The sequence below is a fragment of the Scomber scombrus genome, chromosome 13 (assembly GCF_963691925.1).
Source record: "Scomber scombrus chromosome 13, fScoSco1.1, whole genome shotgun sequence".
NCBI classification, from domain to species: Eukaryota; Metazoa; Chordata; class Actinopteri; order Scombriformes; family Scombridae; genus Scomber; species Scomber scombrus.
This window is the reverse complement of record NC_084982.1, coordinates 22,992,854-23,010,919: the sequence shown is the minus strand read 5'-3', so window position 1 is coordinate 23,010,919 and position 18,066 is coordinate 22,992,854. Positions and strand designations below refer to the sequence as shown.

Sequence of the window (18,066 nt, the reverse complement as noted above, 5' to 3'; positions counted from 1 at the left end):
TAGCCATTAACCATCTACAGTATGTTGAGACAAATTTTACAATGTGTATGTTCATTCATTGTGTTCGTCACTATTAATTATGGGGTTTTATGTTGGTGAAACGACAAAAAAGCTGCTAAAAATAGTGTGTTTGGGTTGATATACACACAGGCATTGTCGTTACATTCATGTGCAATACTGCAAATATGAGAGGAGGGAATGAAAATATACATAAGGCCACATAGCCAGATTTATCATTGAAGATAACATCCATGTTCAAACCACTGCAGCAAAGACAAATGTGCCTCTGTGATTTAACATCTGGGGGAGGGGGGGAGCAGGTGTGATATTTGCCACTCTGTTGAAGACTGCTTTAACGGGCGGGCACACACACATACACACACATACATACATACACACACAAACACAGAGACAAGTCAAAGAGGGCAAACAAGAGAATTCGACAGCAGTGGCATTTATTTGTTATCTTCAACTATTCAGTGGAATGATAATGTAAACCACTTCAATGACCAAAACAGAGTACTCTGGCTAATTAAGAGATGTGAATACAGTGAAGGAGAACCAGGGCAGAAAATAACAACAGCCAGAAATGCAAAGCAGCATTTTTTTTTTTTCCAGTCAATCTCACTTTTGTTCCTCAGCTGCCTTCCACTTGAGTTTATTTTATAACATTTATGGCGTGCAGCAGGACTGATTAATTGCATAATGACTGGAGCAGCCAGTCTAATTGGTGCATGTCAGATAACTATTTTATCATTATAAATCTTTTCAAACTATAGACACAAATGCACATTTCTCAAACAGGTTTTAGTGTCAAAATCTTAACTGATGTTTTTTTTCCAGCCATGTGCAGACAGTGCATTGCAGTGGTACAATGAAGCCTCTTGAGTCCTTTTTTTCCCAGACAAGCTCTTCATTTCACAGCAGAAGTTATGTGAGTCTTTCCCTTACATCCTCATACATTTGACAAGGACTCGCTCTGAGGATACAGCAGAGACCTAATTAACTAGTGCGTCATATGCCACAGTTTTAGGGTGTTTTCAAACTTGCGCTTTTTAGTCAGTTGAATCGGAGCGTAGTTCCTTTTCCCTGCACTGTTGCGATTAATTTGAGCAGAACTGAACACAACAATCGTACTCAGGTGCGTTAGATCTGGTCTCAAATATCTCTGGAATGGTTCGTTCGTGGGTGGAGACCGGATCCGACCTCAAACCAACCCGACGACTTGACGTGCTGTACAAGTTTTAGTTTAACGGCTCCCATAATCAGGTGTGCTTTGCATGCTGGGATGTGGCCAAGCCAAATCAACCGTTGCTAGCAGCTGGTCGGATAATGAACTGAGGTCCAACCTGAACTAGTGCAACAAAGTCATTTGCATTTATAATATTAGGGAAGATAATAATAATACACTTTATTTCTATATAGCACATTTCAAATATACACCATTTAAGCAACGTAAAATTAACAGAAGATCATAAAAACACAATAAAAACAGTGACCAAGCACAGATAGATAGAACAAATATAAAAATAACACATTAAACAATTAAAAAACCTTCTTCCTGTGTTTTAGCTCCCACCCCAGACACCTACCAACCTATGGGCCATGAGTAAACATTCCTGTGGATTGTAGCGATGGATTTTGGTTCACTTGGATATTTCTTTGTGTGAAAAGAAACTGAACCGAGAGAGAAAACACACCAACTTTACCGACTCATTAATGCCTTCAAACTATACATTTTAAAATCCACTTAGTCCTGTTAAAAAGTCAGGACGTGAGGGAAAAATATTTGCTATGCTTTTTCTTTGTCCTTAAAAAGCAGTGTTTTGTAACTGTGTTTTCTTAAAATTTGCCTCAAGGGCAAACAACTTATGCCAGTCTCATGACCAAAGATTCTCAGCCAAACCTTTTTGATTCATTGGCTGGCATACAAATAATCAATCACCCGGAAATAACCAGCTCACTGATGACAGAGGACATATAACTGCCACTACGCAATCAATCACAAGCTCCTGTGTTGGAGTTTATGATGGCAACACTGAAAGAGTCATGTTTGACTGCGAGAGACGGAGAATGCATTCATACAGAGATGCACACACACAGAGACACACACAGAGACACACACACAGAGACACACACAGAGACACACACAAAGCTCATTGGCTGACTAACCGCAAGCCCATTTATCTCTGCCATAGAGCGATCAAACATTGGCCTCATAAATCATAAAAGCTGTCATAATTGTCTGCGCTCCTGTTAGCTGCCCACAGACTACAAACGAGTGGATGGAAAATTAATATTATAAGAGTAATTGAGAAGTGGGCACGAGTCAGACCTCAGGCAGCGTCACGGAGATAAATATTTAATCCGCTGTGGTCTCTCTACCGATACAGCAGAGCTTCAACTCGGCTCAGACACGTGTCAGAGGTCTGAAAGAAAAAATGTCAACATGCCAAAGGTCTAAAGTGCGACCTCCAAACTCTGCTTATTGCCTTGGTGGAGAGAAAAGAACTTGCTCCAAAATTCATTAATCCAGCTGATTAGTAACTAACATTTCAAGCATTTCATCAGCTAATCAATAACAAGAACATATTCAATGGGCTTCATTCATGATACGTTCATATGCACACATGAAGGACCTCTGGTGACATCCTGCCAGGTTCTTTTATTTCTCTGGGCTCGTCTTCACACTGTTTCCACGTAGAAATGTGTAGCCGTAGTTTATCTTGGTCAGGGTCACACAGAGAAGCAGAGCAGCCAGTGTGACCTTTTTCTCCAGCTTGAAATAGAGGGGGGATGCCACGACGGCCCCAGGCTATTTGAGTGATGTCAGCCCTCCGATGAGTCAATGGTTTTCTATATTTTTTATGCTGTTTTATGCTATTTCTGATGCTTTGCACAATAATTAATATTTCTGCTCAACATCTTAATTTCTGACTGCACGGGACATTTCACATCTAAAATGATGGAGCAACCTAATTTCTTACTTGAAGCAGATTTTAACTAAAGAAAAAGAAGATATTTGTGAATGAGACCCAACTACAGAATGAAATGAGTAAATGAGACATTACTTGTTTCTTCTTACATAGTAACTGAATACAACTGTACAGGAGATCTTTCTATTCCTACTGAAGCAAAAAATATGAGTTATCTTTGTTTCTGTAACATCCAACCGAGGCAGCTGAACGGATCCTCAGTCAGCAGTGCTGGCAGTAGATGAGACAGCTCTGCTCTACTTTACAGTAAACTGTGACAAATTTACACACACAAGCAAAATTCACTGATATTAACGACAATGCATCTTAGAGGAGATAAATTCGGCATTAAATATTTTACAAATTATCTCACTAAAATATTTAAAGTGAATCCATGCTATAGAACAGCTGTCTTCAACGGTATGTCTTCCAGAGCTGTGTGAAGCAATGATGTTGAGCTACTGAAGCGGTGACACATGGAGGAGATGGGAAAAACAAGATGACTAAGGCCTGCCGCAGGCGCAGGTTAAGATAGAATGCAATGCCCTTGTCATCTGTATTAGGAGTCATCCTCCATGTGAAAAGGTCTCTCTAACTCCTAACTCCCTAACAGTTGGTTCAAGTTGAGTAATGAAAATAGGTTCAACTGTATAACAAATGGCTAAAACTTCAGGCAAACTGACTACTTCGAGAGACGAGTGTTCAAATTACAGAGAATAAAGCCCTTGAGGGTGATGACTTTACCTCAGAGGGATTGTACAATGAGTCAACTCGGGACAACAAGACATTCTCTTGTAAAGTTTAGTTTTGTGGGTGGGGGAAGTGTGTGTTAGGGCTTGCTAGACAGCAATAAATAAAGTATGCACAGATGGAAAAAAGCACAGGTAGGGATTCATATTCCAGCGGGGGATGTGAGTGATAAAAAGTTAGCGATGCTGCTGGGTAAATAACTCACCGCTGCAGAAGGTTTTTTAACTAGTAACAAACTGCAGGAGATGTTTCTTAACATGCGTGAAATTACCCTCAGCTTGCGACATATAACAACAGTAACAGCCTCTCTGTAGCCCACATTACAAAAAGCCCATTTGATGAGCGTGCACATTTTGGTTCTCTGAATGACTTTTCTTTTAATTTCCCATCTTTATTTTTAGCAACAACAGGTCGATGTAAATGGGTTTGTGTCCATCAGGTCATTTTCAAAATGTTTCCATCGAACCCCACACAACTCAATTGTGCAAAGAGCTACATTTCAGTGAATGAATGATGGAAATCAATGACAGGAAAAGGAGCGCTTCACATGCAAACACAGACAAGGTGTCTATCCAGAGAAAACCTCAATTATCAGAAAAACCCACAGGTAATTAGTTCCTCTGAGTTCCTTTAAAAGGATTTAGGAGAACCTATTGGCAGAAATGGAATAAAATATTCATCATTATGCTTTAATAAGTGTATAATCACCAGAAACTAAGAATTCTGTTTTCATTAGCTTAGAATGAGACCTTTCTATCTGCAGTAGTGAAGAACGGACAAACCAAACACTGGATTCAGAGAGCCTGTTTTCAAGTAATTAATACTGGGTTCAAGGAGGGAAAAAATAGAGATATGTTCACTGCACATTCGTATGAAACATATCACCTATACAACAAAACAGCAACCCTTTTTTTTTTATAGGAGACAAATATAACATCTTTATCTAAAGACAATGATGTACTTGTGTAATTCAAACCAAGAGCTAGTCTACTTTTTCTTCCACACCACAACAATGTGAGTTACTCTTCTTTGGGCACAACTGTCCTGGTATCCATGGATTTGTGTTATCCTTTACCTTATCCCTGCTTATTCTATACAGGAAGTATACTAAATATTTTGGTACATGCAAGGGGTGCAGGTTGTAAAAGATGCCCGAAACAGTTTCAAGGCAGAATGAGTCAGATTTGTCAGTTACAGTTTATAAACACAACATTCAAATTTGGCCCCGTCTCCCCGGCTCAATGACACCAGAGGCGCTACGCTGCACTGCATAGTTATGTTGCTGTGTTTTTAGAGTCCTGCCCTCATACCCTGCACGATGTTATTGGCTGGGAGCTACAGGCCCACTGCCCAAAGGCCAACGCCCAGAAACACACCAAACAGAGCAAAATAAGAACGATGGTTGAGAGGGATTAATTTGTGTGAGTCTATACATTGTTTGTTTTTTTGTTGTTGTTTTTTAAAGGAAAATCTAACTCACTCTGCCTTTAAATATATTTTTTAAATTAGCCAGCTTTTATTAATAACATTTTCTCTGGACTATGGAGGGTAGTTTGGACCTCTAGGCACAAAGGGACTGATGGGATTTACACATTTGACTTGCAAAACATCACATTTAAAAAATTCACATTTATTTTTTTACTATTCTGTAGCTGCCACAATTTCTAACCACTTCCAAATATGAGCAGTTAGCATAGCAGAGACGCTTTCTCTCAGGAACTTGACTCTCTGTGGATGAGCTGGATATCGGCTTCTGATTAATTCAAAAATTCTGGAGGGATTACCCAGCCTCAGCCCGGCTAATTCTGGAAATTCAAGCATGCAGGGAACTGCAGGCAGTGAGCATCAGAGCGAGCATCAGGAATGCAAGCCTACAGTAATCAGGTCACACACCTCTTCTCGAATATACTTTGTTTGCTGCCTAAAACATTTCTGACTCTACTGTGTTCATTAGAGCAGGGAAATGATCAACTCTACCTCAGCTTGTCTTGAATTATCTATATATGTCTGCTGTTGGATGTTATTGGTTTTCTATCACTATTAAATGGGCTCATGAGAGAAATTCATGCTTTTAAATAAAGTTTTGTGTGTGATTTCACTTTGACGACAATAAAACAAATCACCTCACCTTTATAAATTAGGGTTTTTAAACAGTAATAACCCTTTTCGCAATATGTTGACCTCCACTGTGGGCACAGGACGAGAACAATGGGAGCACTGTTCTATCTGATTTACCAGTAATAGACAGTCTTCAGAGTTGATCTCTTCAAACATTGAGTGGCACTTAATTCAAACCCATGTTTGGAGACATCTGAAGTGCTTCTTTGCTTTTTAGTTTACGCACCACAGCCAGCTCTCATTTACTTGTACCCAGAGCCATAATTTGCAGTTGTTAAATCCCTGAGGAGATACAGCCACAGCAACCACAACTGAAACTCAATAATAAAAAACAAGTTTTACATACCCTGAAAATCTCATTCCCTTTTTTTTTGGACTTCAAAAGGAAAGTGGGCTTCAGTCAATGAAAGGCTTGTTCCCATTTACAGATGGGGCTAAATTAAAATCAGCAGGTAGTCATATACTTAATACAGGAGACCTTGTAAATTCAGATCACATAGAAGATGCTTGATGTAGAGAAACCTTGTTGATCTTAATACTGCGGCAATTCAATTTAATCTGTATCTCACAGGTAAGGGTGTAACGGTATGCATGTCCGTCCCAGACTGTTCAGTACAGGATGTTCAGTTCAGTTTGTGGCCTTTCCTGTGTTTGGTTTGCTCCATGACCAAAACAATTACTGTCAAAATAGTTTAAAAATCCACTTACTCCGACGTTCAGAACAATGATTCTAGAGAGCGAGTTCAACCCAGATGATTTTGGCATCGCACTACTTAGCTGTAAAATGCTTGTATGCCAGCTGGCTTAGCTAATATAGACTGGTTACCCTGGTTACCCTGTAGTATGGCTGCCATCAGAATAACAAATGAGAGACCCATAACACTGAACGAGTGCAACACTTACTAAAATGTGCTCTGTTATCTCTGCGGTGAAATGATACAGCATGTCCGCCATCATCCAGAACAACTATAATCACATTTGTGTAGTAGACGTGCACATCTGGAATAAGAAAGCTGGTGTTGGACCAAATAACTAAATCTGTAACAGCAGAAAAAGTCTGCACACTGCAGCTCCCAATGCAGGTATAATATACTAGGATTTCACAAGTGACGTGTGGAGCCGAACTGCTCTTCTTCAGGTAGTCTGAGGAAGAGCAGAAGGACTGAAACATCACTTGTGACATCACGCAAGAAACATAAAGCTTGGTTTCCTTTCTGACTACAGCACAACTAAACTAGTTCTTTAGTAATAGTTTTTAGTTAGTTAGTTAGTTAGTTAGTTAGTTAGTTAGTTAGTTAGTTAGTTAGCAAAAATGTTACTTTATGCCTTTGGTTCTTTTTTTACTGATGTACGGAAAACGTACTGAAGCGCAAAACCGATGTGCATACCGAGCCGTGGATTTTGTATATATTATGTTTTTCCCGGTTTTCATTCATTTAAATACTATTATGATGTCAGATATCTATGTTTAACAAGTTCAATGTTTCGAAACTTGAGGTGAACACATGTAGAAATGCTCCCTGTGAGTCAAACGCTCAGGCTTTCCATGCTCCGAACAATTTGTTCGCAACATTTTTTTCTACTTTGCCAACACGCTGACGTCAGCTTGTTGCATACGCTCATAAACAGCCGTCCGTTCTGTAACCTTGGTTGCTGAGGTTGTTGTGCTGTTCTGCTGGATAATGTCAATGAAGTCATCTTTGCAAACATGTTTCCAAGCAGCATATGTGATTCATCAAGCCTCCATTTTGACCTACAATCAGTTTTCAATGAAAAAAGAGGGAGGGTAGTCAAAGAGAAGAGAGGGGGGAATCAAAAGCCATTTTTAACCTGGAGAGGGGACTTTCCTCTGCTGCCATCTACTAATTGATAGTTTCAGCATCAAGACAAAAGTGTTTCCTCTTCAACAGAGACATACTCTACATGTACACAATAATTGTGTTTCCAACACAGTTTTGGGGGAAACCCATCAACGCAGATTGCCCCAGTTTATAAGATTAGGGAAGTTATGTGTTTGTTAAACTTTGGCCGAGACGCAGACAAGATCCGACAACCAAAACTACAACTACAACACAGTGTTAAAGGTGTATAGCTTGTTTACTACACAAATGCTGTCTCTGAGTAAGTGTCCCTATGCATTTATCTGAAGCCTCCATATACCTCTGACCCTCGAAAAAGCAGTGTCTTGTTTTGCAGCTTCTTTTCACGCACTCTTACATCAAATAGAAGAGCCCACCTATCATGGTATATCATCTCTAAAGCTACTGAACTGCAGGCTGAACATTGACATTTCTCCACTACTACAGTCCTTAAAGGTTAACATAAAAAGCTTCAACAAAAGAGGCAGGCTTTTGACCTCCATCACGGTGTTAGAATATTTAACGCTTGAGCCGTCATGGTGTCAAACCGGTCCGTCAATGTTCGGTCATTTGCACATAACGACTTCATTTATTTCCCCATTAGCCCACATGGGGAGAAAAACACTCAGTCAGCACGCATTTAAATGACCGCTGGTGTGCATCAATTGAGTTTTTCCTACATTCATTCTTTTTCTTACCTACATTACAGACTGAATAACATAATTTACTACATTTCCTTATGAGAAAAAAAAGGAGTGTTAGTGGAGCTTTGAGTTGAGATTATTCTGTCAAAGTACAGACAGGTAGGTGTGCTGAAGCAGAGCCGGTGCTGTCAGCAGAAAGCAGAATGACCGTACTGCTTCCTCCTGTCGTCACAAGCCAAAGCCACTTAAGAGAAAGTGAGACAGAAAGGCTTCTTCGGCTCATGAGGGAAGACTTGAAGCAGAGAGAGGCAGAGGAGAGGAGAGCAGGGAGAGAATGTTTATTTCATTTACAGCTGTCGTTACCAATATTTACATCATATGAAGTACACAACAAGTGGAATAACAAGGTGTCTGCAGGTCCTTAAAAAGTCTTAAATTCAATTTTCTTTTGAAATATTTGGTCTTTGGTCTCTAGTGGTGCTGCAGGACCAGAGGCCTGTACTACAGAGCAGGATTTGGGGCTAGTGAGGTAACTTCAGGTTTAACTCTGAGTTACGATGATGGTTCGCTGCTTCATAGGGGGGGGGGGGGAGAGATATTATACATGGCAATATTGTATCGATACATGAACGCCAAGTATCGATCTATTATAAAAGGAATTGCAAAGGAAAATTTAAGTTTTCTTTTTCTTTGGGGACATAATTTGCAGGTGAAAACAATAATATTAGTATCATAATAATAATCATAATAATAAGTAATAAGTATCATAATAATATCGTATCGTGGAGCCTCTGGTGATTCCCACCCCTAATGCTTTAACGGGGTACATTGTCATAGTAACTTATGCTGCACACCCAACCTGCTCCAAAGCTCCAACGTGTATAAAAACACCACCTACTGTCTGATCTATTCTCTCGGAAAATGGCATCACCATTCGTAGAAGATCCCTTGGAGCTTGGTGCGGGAAAAGTGAGAGAAAGAGGAAGGGAGAGTTTTTGGAGACCGGTAAAACCCTTTGGCTATTCCTGATGATTTTTTATGAGAGCTATAGATTCTCATCGGAGGGAATGACTTATCTGTGTCAGCTTCTTGAGCTGTATGTTGCCAGTGTGACAAGTCAGAGTACCACAGACTGTATGCATGAGCTTGCGTTACTTTGATACTTTACATACTTAGCAACCCAGTAGTTATAAACTGACTCATTGACTCACAACCTGCACACATGTGGCCTGTTGGGAGCTGCCACTTCCACCAGGCTCTGATGAGACACCCGTTTCCGCCCCTTCCATTAAGGGGTGACCCTCATTATTGCAGAGGGCCAGCTCCTCAGCAGGAGTGTGCTCCTGTGTACGAGACCCCCCCCCCTCCCTCTGTCTTCTTCATTTCGTTTATTTTCCTGTTGGATGCAAGTAACGTCAAAGCCATTTTAATTGGGCTTTTATGTACTGACATCATCTTAAAACAGAGACCGATTGAGGCACTAAAGCCTCGTGCTTGTTGTACTTATAAGATATGAAAGTAAGCCAACTAACTGCTTTGAATGATGTTTTTATATTTATATTTGAATTGCTCCCATCTGTCCATTTGACACTGCTGGGTTGCAGCTGAAATTGTCTAACATGCCATAAGAATATATAATAAGTAACACGTTAATTTAATTACAAATGTAATTATAGTTAGATCTATTAATGCCCTAATGAAAGGGCAGTGATATTGATAAGCTCGTTACTTATACATTTACAGTCTGCAATTATTTTGCCAGCTGTTGGTCCATTTGGCAGCTGTGTTGTGTTGCTTTTAAATATTCAATTACGCTAACCTAACACATGTTAGTTGGTAATTTAGTCTCACTTTATTAGCACCAGTCAAGTGGCCAGTCAAATCTGAGATAGTTAAAAGTTCCTATTCCCTTGAATGAGAGAGTGTGTCCAAACTGTTGACTAGTACTGTATGCTGTGATATTTGTGTGTTTACATCATTATTAAACAGCATTTTATTTATTTATAGTATGGTCAAATATTTCAACAATATTCCACATTCACGTTTACTAGTAACTCTAAATGGGTCGTCACTAGGTGGAAATATTCAGTAACAATCTCTGAGTAAGAACTAGTTTTGTGGTGCAACCTGTTTTTAGTCATATGTAAATCTAAACTTAGTGCAACTTTTTTGCACAAAAATGACACAAAATCAGATCATGTAGCAATGCAAAATTCATTTAACATGTTTCCCAATGTCATATTACTATTACACTGTGCTGTTGTATTTTCAAAGCAGGATCTAAATGCACAGAGACACATTTTCATCAGGCTATATGGCTGCACTGTCCAATGCAATTTGTAGTCTTGCTATAACACACCTTTGTCCTGCAGCTAAAGCATTTAAAATCTACAGTATGGGGTCAAAATGGTCCACTGGCAGTTCTTGAATATGTAATCAAGACAGTTTTAGTGTTAAATGACGGAGCACAGCCACACTTTTTACTTAAAGCAATTACATCCACCATTTTTTTGGTAACTCATATTGGCTTTTGCCTTCACTTCATACCATATTGTGGAAGCTTACATAATGCACAGTGTTAACTCTGCAATCACAGACACTCTCTGGCATTAGGCGTATGCATCAGCAGACCTGACAATATGACTCCAGACTCGCAAGGTCATACTAGAGGACGAGAAGACAGACGGGGGGGGGGGGGGCATTACAAACAGAAGAGCACAAGGGCAACACGAATACAGACCGACTGCAAAAGATGGGGGAACTAGTTGGAGAGGGGGAATGAATCAACAAAACTGATGTCAGCATCCCTGGGGCCAGCAGGGAGCATTAAGTGAGTTGACGTGGGCCGCTGAGTCTTCCCCTTTTTCTCCTTCCTCCTCTCCTCCATTCCATTTCTCCCTTTGTCTTTCTCATCCATATGGCAGATTCCACCTCTTCCCCTCCCCCCTGCCCTGCTGCACACTCTATTGAAATGGCCTCTCTCCCACACACAAACCCACGCTTGCTTGCACAAGCATCCCACATTCCCTGAGCCATGTCTTATTTACGGTTCGATTACAACCGACCGCCCTCCAGGACGAACGTCGTCCTCCACCTTCTCTCCGCCTTGTGCCCAGATGTTGTTCAAATAATTAGGGGAAAACCTGTTTTGACCCACTGGGGTCATAACAACATCTGTGGTGAGTGTAGCAAGAAATCTGCAACAGCATCATCACAGCACTGGTGTCAGAGGAGGAAAGAAGAACGATGAAGCCAAATACACATATATGACCCGTGGCAAGCACAGCTATTTATTCAACACACAGGAGCAGTTTTAGAAGTTGATATGCTCAAAAATGCTTCTCACATCGCACAAACGCTACAGCAAACAAATCCCTATGCAATACATAAATTAAGAGCAGAGGGCTCTGCAGCAAGTGCACACACATCTCCACAGAACAAGGTAATAAAGTGTGCGCCAATGATTGAACAGAACCCCTGGGAGGCATAAAACAGCACTATCCCTGCAACAGAGGTGAATAATAGGACTGCTACATCTTCCTTCCAAAAACCACGAGCGCTGCCTGTCTGCCTGCTGCCGCATTTCACTGGAGCCTGCAACACTCTGCTCTGCAGCCCGTAGCAAACTGTGAGGATGCGAAACTCCTCTGAGGGACACAAACACCTCCTTCATAGTGGCTGTTGGATGTACCAGCCAGCCTTAATGTGACATGCTTTTAATGAATATTAAAACTGTCTTTTTACCACTTGGACTGTGGGTGTACAATCAGGTCATAGATTATGCGTGTTGAACAACATTTTTTACAGGTACAGAGAGTGTTCACAAGTTACATAATGGGGCGTCTGAGGCTCAGGAAGTAGAGCAGGTTGTCAAGTCATCACAGGGTAGGAATTTCGATCCCCATCTTGTCCAATTCACCTTTTAAAGTGTCCTTGGGTAAGAAACTGAACACTAAACTGCTTCTGTTTAGTTGCTGCTTCTAAAATGTCAGAGTTTTATTCTGCAGGTTTTTTTGTTTTGCCCAAACAAGAGTCAGAAATGCAAATGAACTCTCAATCAACTTACTCTCATGGAAGACTACGAAAACCAGCAGATATTCACATTTGAGACACTGGAACCAGTTAATTATTGGCATTTTTTCTTTAAAAAGAACTTTCTGTCAACCAACTAATCATTTCAGTTTTACAACACAGTATCAATACAGTGACAGGAAGAGAGACAGGAAAAGAGAAATGAACGACCACGGAAAACAGGCCGCCAAGCAAACATTAATTCAAGATAAGACATTCCAGTGTGCTACAATTCATCCTATTATATAAATGTACGTATAAAATAATTCACCTTGAACTCTAGAAAACAGCACATCTTTCTTTAATGTGATACTGTTTGCTTCATGGACTGCCTCTGATCTCATGGTTGGAAAATTTAATAAACTGTAAAATGGGTCAAGTTCAAGAATAAAATTACCTTTTATCTGTGAGATAGTCCCTCCAGGAAATCCTGATCCTGCATTTGCAATAATTAGAGCTAATTCAACCAATCTCTATAATATTTGTGCGGGCTTGCAATTTTTACAGAATTCCTGCAACTTCTGCGCATCAAAAATGGCCCATCTGGGAAACTGCGATTTTACAGTCGCAGTAATTCACGTGAGGGCAATTTTGCTGAATTACGGCAACTTTTCCACATGAAACAGATAGCTTGTGATTTGGACCAATTCACACATTTCATGCCGTGGTAACTTATGTCATTACAGCGCAGCACAGAAAGTGATTGCATAGTAGTGTTTGCAATTTGTCCTAGTTCCCACATTTTTACAGCAAAAATATCACAAATTGTATCACATTTTTTTGAGAAAAGCCGCTGCATTTTTGGCCGTGATAATCCCAAAATAACTCAGCGAAAATCCTGCAGGGACTAGCAAAATGTGACCCAACAGTGTCACACAGCTGTGGATGGGAAGTGTACTGTGCCTGGCTAAACACAAAGAGCTTTGTGTTCACTAATATAGGGAACAAGCTCTAACAAACGCTACTCACAACAGAGCACAGCACCAAAATAAAACGGCCAAAAGTGGAACGCATTGTACTGTATGTAAAATACAATTGCACTTTTGCCCCCTAGCTCTAAAACTTAGGCGCTGCCCTTCTCATTTTCACCCTCTGAGCAACAGATGACTAGAACAGCAATATACAGCTACGGCTTTGACTTAAGTGATGGTTGTTTATTCCACTACTGTGCTCAATATTAGTTTCTCTGGACAAGTGGATCAGCAAACTGCCAAAAATGTAATTAAAATGGAAGTGTAAAGAAAAGCAGCCGTCTGCCTCACTAATCCCAAACAAACCAGAGTGTTACTGGAATTTTTTTTTCTTTCTTTTTCCTCCAAACTTTCCCAAAATGCCCCTTGCTGTTAAGCTGCTATTTAAAGACAGCACGACATTTTTTTAATGCATTCATGTGGGACATTGTTTAGATCCTGTTCTCCTGAAAGCACTCCCTCTCTACTGTGTCTATCTAGGTCATCAGGTTGGGCTACAACACAATAGTTCAATAGTTTCACCTAACTGAAACACAATTGTCCCGTTAAAGGCGTTTCGTCTGCATCTGTTGCTGTTTTTAGCTCGATGTTCATGTGTCACAACACTCAGAGGCACTGTCATGTGAGTTCACAAAGGTTTTGATGGGTGAATCATACTTTTATCAATTCAAATACTGTAACATGTGAAATACAAGTAGTGAAATTGGTCGTTTTTTTTTTTTTTTTCACAGGCACGTCTCTCTGGGGAAATACACCACATCGTCAAAGCTGAAAACCTAAGTATCCTTGTCAGGCCTCTACTGGACGAGGGGGTGTAGTGTATTATTCAAGTTTGCAGTTGTACCATCATGAGGTTATTTATCCATCATGATTGCACACTTTAATATCAATGTAATCCAGGATTTAAAGATTTTTTGTTGTTGCCGTGTGTCCACAAAACAGCATTTTCTGTTAAATCGACTTCACATTAGAATATCAATCATCTTTAAGAAGACACAAAGAAGAAAAGAGCGATCATAGACATTTTCTTAATCTGGCAAATATTATATTTGGCAGAAAGTTTGCCATGCTTTACCAACACCTGGTGCAGAAATAAGTGAGACTGATTCTGTGTAATAATGTTCAAAAGAGAAATGCACCTGTGCCTAGATGAATACCGATCACTGCCAAACGGTTTGGATTTGGGCCGTCAGGTTGATGCCAGTTTTTCTCATCACTAGGTCCACTTCATGACATCTGAAAGTAGACAACTGACTTCATATTTTCTACTTTTAGGGTAAGAATTTAATTTAATATTCAGCGATGCTCTCCGGGAAACAAAGATTCATTTGGGAGAAACAAAAGCACACCAAGGACATGCTGACGGGTTTAATCACAAACCGCAATTCAAAGTGTTGATGAAAAGCCTCTTAGAGAAAAAAAGGCACCAATGAAAGGTTCAGCAGCATGCAGGGCACATTTGAAAGAGCTACATTTGGGGAAAGATGCTAAAAAAACTCACACCTGCCTCTGGTACTCAGCAGATCTCTGGCAGAACGTTGTAATTCAGGCGCATCTTTCATCGCCACTTGGTCTGTGAGTGAGAGTGTGTTGCCTGGAGAGAAAAAATCCCAAACCCTGGGAATAACGAGGAGCATGTGTGTCTGCGTGTGTGAGCGTATGTCCATGAAGAAATATATCTTAGGCTTAAAAGCAGATGAAAAACCAACTGAGAGAAAAGAGCTGAGAGTAAAACACTGATGATTCATATGATTAACAAATAATATCGCAGTTCGCAGTGTAGAAGCACCAACACAGGAACAAAGAGGACTATCAGTGGGGAAAAAAGAGTCTCATTTGACTGCGAGTGAAGAACTCTGATGTGATCCCACTACTGACACTTTTGTCAGATGAGCAGTCAAAGGCTGAAAGAGACAGAGCTGAACTGAAAACGTAACAGGCGTCCCTAAACTGTGCAACAGCGAGGCCACCCGGGACTCTCACACTGTAACTATAACTTTATCAAGATTCCTCTATTATCACGCATGAGTGTGAATTCAATAAAGCTTCACTCCATTTTGGATACTTGCAATGATGTGAGTGCGACTGCCATGCATTGAGAGTTTCAGCAAGTAGGTCTATGTAAAGTATCATAGCTATAAAACTACTCTGATTACTTTAACAACCTGAACCGAATGCAGCGTTCTTCAAAAAAAAGCTATAAATACATCAAGATTAACATGTTTTGACTGTATTATTGGGGGATCCAGTGCTGCTTATGCAATATCTAACCACACTGAACAAATGGCAAATGACAGTGAGCCAGAACAGTGGTATTACAGCGCAGCGGACCCCGCCAAAAACTGACATCACCTGGAAAAACAAAGCCACCTCTCTCTCACACAGACATAGTGCAGAGTGTACGCAAAGGAGATGTGCAAAAGGAAGAAGACAGGAAAGAAGCACCCACACACAGGGATAAACTAACAAAACAGCTGGGGGTGAGAAACTGGGGGTTTGACATTGAGGTTTTGATTCACGGGCGTCACGTTTTGATTTAACCTTCCTGTTGTCTTGCCGTCGACTGTACAACTTTTGTTCTCATGGGTCAAAATTGAACCCAGTTTGGTTTGACTGTTTATAAAGCATTAGGTATAAATTATCACCCAATTCTTTTTTAGTCATTCCAACTTATCGCCACAGTTAACGCATTTTTGGGGGGAAATTATGGTCAATAGGCCTCATTTAAAGAAATTATACGTACATTTTGAGTCAAAATTGACCCGAGAACAACAGGAGGGTTAAAATCAACCCCCGACCAACACTACCATTGCAGATTCATTGAGCCATGCAAATAGTGTAGCTTAAAAAAACACGAATAATTTGTTTAATAATGTGGTCTTTCAAACAAATTCAGATTTGGTCTCCAGGAGATGATCCTATCCAGAAGCCAAGAAGATGTGAAAGCTACAGTTTATAAAGGGGGACAGAGTGACATGATGTGATGAATTTAGTGCACATTAGTTTAGAGAGATATGTTCTTATTTTGTAATGGAAAGTCCAACAAAAAATAGCCTAAAAAATGTAGATAAAGCGGTTGCTTTTTGAGGAACCATTGCGCCTTCCTGGAAGACTTGGAAGAAAAAAGAACCAAGCACTTACGAGCAAAAATCAACCATAATGACACTAAAATTATCAGACTGATATAGCCTGTCTGGGAGTTTCCTTAACCATTGTTTACATGCAGTACTGGTCTATTAATTAGAGGAAACCCCCCTCACTTTGACTGTCACTAAAAGAAAAGAGAGAAAACAGACCTCCACCATCCACACGACAATGCAGATCTCTCACAAACATTCATTCCTGCTTTAAAATTATTAATATGCAAAAAACAATTTTAATTTATTTTTATTAAAATTCAACACATACTGATATATTCCAGATTGAAAAGCGTATGTGACGTTGGGATCGTTTTCTTTGGCAGAGCGAATGACCTGTAACTTCAGGCATGTAAAGACAGAAAACAGGGAACATTCCTCTGTGACGTATGTGGATTTTCCACTTCTGAAAAGACAACACTGTCGTTATCTGTTGCAAATGGAGGCTGCGTGCTTTAAATATTGCCAGCAATCGAAACACTTGTCTTGATTGTTCTCAGAAAGAATGAATGAACGTTACGTTAGTAACATGCCAAGACAAGCAAGATGTCTTCAGTCTGGTTTTGTGTTATTTTTCTGGGTATCAGACAGATCCCATAATAACTGAATGACTGATAGTGTGTGATGAAATCCATATAAAGCCTAAATAAAAACTTAACGAGCTCCTAAGTCACCAAAGGAAATAAATTCCAAAAAACAAGCCAAGTTTACGAGTACTGCTGACAACACATGATGCTGCACCTCTCCTGCGTCATTTCTACAGTGGTTTCTCTACGAGCGCTAACACAAATTGCCCAGGGGTAGAGCAAATCCTGACCTGTTTTATAGAAACAAAGGGATCAAATTAAAATGTTCCCACTGAGTGAGCAGAGTACACAAATATGCCCCCATGTGCCAGCAGCACCTGCTAAGCTCCAACTCCCAGCACCCCTCCATATCTATGAAGCATGTTTAGCTCCACTGCAGCATCTTTATCAGTCTCACAAAAAAACAAGAAAAACAAACTTCATCATCTATTTATCGGCGTGGCTGGCAGATTTAAAGAGCAGACGCTGCCATTAATTGACAGTTTTCCAAACGCCTCCCCTGAACAGCCAGCACAGCTTAGCAACTGTAACTAGCAACAGCAGGTCTTTCAAGCTTTGGGTTTCTCTAAATGTACAAAGTGGTATGAATAGTGATAGTGACGCTAAGTACTTAAAGAGATTTTTGAGGGTTGTTTCTTTTTCTTTTTTAAAATCACCTTTCCAAAACAGAAAAACAGCAAAGAAAAAGTGCAAGGAACTGATTAAACAGTATGTTTACCAGCTAACGTAAGCTGCTAATATTATCATTTCCGGCTAACTAGCTTACCGTCTACCTCCATGGTCAGGTAGCACATCATTAGTACACATTATTTGTGGGTTAACAGGCTACATTAGCTCATCCAATGACTAGTATTCCTCCACTACAGAGAAGTCAGTCTTAGATGCTATAAGAGTTGAGGTAGTTAGCAGCTCTGTCCTGCTCTTTACTGGATTTACACTGAAGCAACACAAGCC

At 40.2% G+C, this 18,066-nt stretch overlaps 1 protein-coding gene across 3 annotated transcripts in view; it reads right to left on the bottom strand.

The window, feature by feature from the left end:
• adarb1b (adenosine deaminase RNA specific B1b) overlaps window positions 1–18,066 on the bottom strand; it is a 119,673-nt gene that overhangs the window by 91,203 nt on the left and 10,404 nt on the right. Inside the window, exon 2 of one of the 3 annotated variants that reach the window (XM_062431142.1) lies at window positions 14,528–14,624. The exons of the other annotated variants lie outside the window; for them this stretch is intronic. The gene's annotated coding sequence lies outside the window, so the exon portion shown is untranslated. The remainder of the gene's footprint in view (window positions 1–14,527; window positions 14,625–18,066) is intronic. 3 annotated transcript variants of the gene reach the window in all.